This window comes from Pseudorca crassidens, chromosome 6 (assembly GCF_039906515.1).
Source record: "Pseudorca crassidens isolate mPseCra1 chromosome 6, mPseCra1.hap1, whole genome shotgun sequence".
NCBI classification, from domain to species: Eukaryota; Metazoa; Chordata; class Mammalia; order Artiodactyla; family Delphinidae; genus Pseudorca; species Pseudorca crassidens.
Genome location: NC_090301.1, coordinates 62,247,546 through 62,251,107, shown reverse-complemented (window position 1 = coordinate 62,251,107; position 3,562 = coordinate 62,247,546).

Sequence of the window (3,562 nt, the reverse complement as noted above, 5' to 3'; positions counted from 1 at the left end):
ATCCTCTTTTTGGCTTAAGCTAAGTCAGCTTTTTGTCTCTTGAAACCAAGGGAGTCCAGATAAACACAGAAACAACTTTGGAGGGAATTCCCTGGCATCCCAGTGGTTAGGGCTCTGTGCTTCCACTGCAGGAAGCATGGGTTTGATCCCTGGTGGGGAACTAAGATCCCACATGCCATGCAGCCAAAACCAAAAAGCAAAAACAAAAAACACCAACTTTGGAGAGTTTACATTCATTTATAAGTTCTCTGATAAGGGTCTCTAATTTTGGAAGCAATTGTGTTATTTATCATTTATAGCTTTTACCTTTTCTGTGTGTGCTTTATTTCAATTTGAAAAGCCAATTTAGAAATATCACAAGATTCCTATTCACATAAATTAAGATGCAGTACATAAATGCACATAAGTTTTAGATGGTATTTTGTGGCTTTCTTTAACAGCAGTATGTTGTATTATTATTTATTCAATGTCTTCCATAGAGTAACAGAATGATTCAATGTAATTTTGTCAGGTATAGCCTTTAAATGTATTTAAATGGGTGCAGTTGAATTTCAATCTGGCTTTCCCTCATGGAAATATAATCGTTGAAGGAATTCCCCATGACACAGCACGGTGACTTGAGAGGTAATTTAGAAGAAGAGTTTTTATATTACACTAATGAGTTGAAAGAGAAAAATGTCAGACTTTCTGGATTCAAATGATACAAGCCCCAGACATCCTAGGAGAGGCTAAGATTTGAGAGCCTGTCATGTTGATTTTGAAAGCTAAAGCAGTAATATAGTTTCTACCTAGACAAATATTTGATGATTTCACTCATCTCAAATAGCAAGTATATTAATTATTATTATTAACTGTTTTATTACAGTATAATTTCATACCATAAAATTCACCTGTTTTTAGAGTAGAAATAAATGATTTTTAGTAAATTTACATAGTTGTGCAACCATCACCACATTCCATCTTTAGAACATTCCTATCAGCCTAAAAGGATCTCTGTGCTCATTTGCAGGCACTCCCTGTTCTCAACCCCCAGCTTCAAACAACTGCTAATTTATTTTGTGTCTCTATAAATGTACCTTTTCTGGACAGTTCGGATAAATGGAATAATACAATGTACACTTTTTTGTGTGTCTGACTTCTTTCACTGACATAACATTTTTGAAATTCACCCATGTTGTAGCATGCATCAGTACTTCATTTCTTTTTATTGTTAAATAGTATAGCATTATATGAATATGCCACATTTTGTTTATCCATTTACAAATTGATAGACCCTTGGATCACTTCTAGTTTTTGTTTTTGACTATGAATAATACTGCTCTGAATATTCATCTACAAGTCTTTGTGTAGGTATATGTTTTAAATTCTCTTGGGTAGATTCCTAGGGGTGGAATTGTTTAGTTCTATGGTAAATTTATGTTTAACATTTAAGTACATAACTGGCAAACTGTTTTCCCAAGAGGCTGTACCATTTTACCTTCCCGTCAATGTTGTATGAGGGGTCCTGTTTCTCCATATCCTTGCCAACATTTGTTACTGTCTCTCTTTCTGATTATTGCCATTTTAGTGTGTATAGTGGTGTCTCATAGTTTTGACTTGCATTTTCTTCATTTAAAAAAAATTAATTTATGTATTTATTTTTGGCAGTGTAGGGTCTTTGTTGCTGCGCACGGGCTTTCTCTAGTTGCGGTGAGCAGGGGCTACTCTTCGTTGCGGTGCATGGGCTTCTCATTACGGTGGCTTCTCGTTGCGGAGCATGGGCTCTAGGCATGCGGGCTTCAGCACTTGTGGTACGTGGGCTCAGTAGTTGTGGCACACAAGCTTAGTTGCTCTGCAGCATGTGGGATCATCCCGGACCAGGGATGGAACCCGTGTCCTCTGCATGGGCAGGCGGATTCTTAACCACTGCGCCACCAGGGAAGTTCCTTGACTTGCATTTTCTTAATGACTAATGATGCTGAGCATGTTTTCTATGTCTATTGGCCGCTTATATATCTTCTTTGGTAAAGTGTCTATTCACATTTTTGGCCCATTTTTCACTTGGGTTATTTCTATTCTTGTTATTACCAGTTATTTTTAATGGATCTCTGATTTTGAACATATTTGGTATCCTCATGGACACAGTTGGTGGGAAATGTGGCAAATGTCCAGATTTCTGTATGTGCGCTGTAATGTCTGTGTAACTGAAATGGGGGGGGCATTTGAAGTTTTTTTGTTTGTTTTTGTTACAGAAGAAAAGAGGCACTGGTGACAAGTGGTGGAATTTTGTAGAAATTTGTAGGAATTTCACAGAGCGTGTAGAGACCACTAAGGAATGCTGAAAAGGCTGCATGTGCAGCATGCATCATAGTGGTCAAGCAGAGCAGGCGCCCTTGTTATTGTCCACAGGAAAGCAATCCTGGAGAGATACCAGCACACTTCCCCAACTGCCTGAACCCACAGACACTGATTAGTGAATACACACTAGTTTTACCTTAGTTTGAAATGCACCTGGATTTTATTTGGTTTATAATTTGGTGATTCATAAAGAGACTTATTGAGCAATATTTGAATTATTTATCACTGTTAAATGACGATTGTGAAATGCTTTACTAATGTAGAGAATCTAGACAATTGATATAGTATGTTTTTGTTATGTTAGGTTCATTTACATCACTGGTTATGGATCGGAAATACTCATTCTACTTCCTTGGATCGCTTCTCCTACAGTTTTTTTCATTCTTGGTTGTCCTCTGCCATGTGTTACTAAGTTACTTTTAATAATATACCCAGCTCTCTGGAGGTGAGCTATAGAAACTTAAAAAGCTGTAGATTTTTAGTTCTGGAAAGATCATTAATGATAATCTTTTTCAAGGTTCAGATTCTGTTAGGTAGAGCAGTGTAACCTCTGGAGATTTTGATACCTTGGGTCTGGGGTGGGGGTCTGGAATTTGTTTTTGTAAGAACTTAAGGTGAGTCTTAGGATCAGGCAGGTTTGGGAAGCATTGATGTGGTAGAAAGAGCAGGACTTTGGATTCAGATGGACCTGGGTTCTAGTCACATCTCATTTGATTGCCAGCTGTGTGTTTTGGGGACACATAAATCACCTCTGTAAGTTTTAGTTTCCTTACTTCATACGATTATTGAGAGAGTTAAAATAAATAGCATATATAAAGAACGGGGCACATAATAAATATGCAACAAAAATGATCTATTGTAATTATATTCCATTTAACAACAATAATCAGGCAAATATTTGAACACTTATGGGCAATGATGAAGAAGATTCATTTTTTGCCCTCAAGAACTTTGCCAATTAGTAGTGCGGTGGGGATGAGGTTTTTATAGCGAAAGCAAAATGTTGTATCATCAAATAAGTTCAGAGCCATTTTTTTTGTGTGTGTGTGCGCAGCAATGCCATATTATTAGTGAAAGATTAAAAATAATTTCAATTCAATATTAGAGAAATGGCTTCATAAATTCAGGCACATCTATACAAGGTAAAAATACATGGTCACTGTAAATTATCTATTTGTAGTCTTTGTTTATCCCACTTCATGCAGATATTCACAAGTTTTGCTGA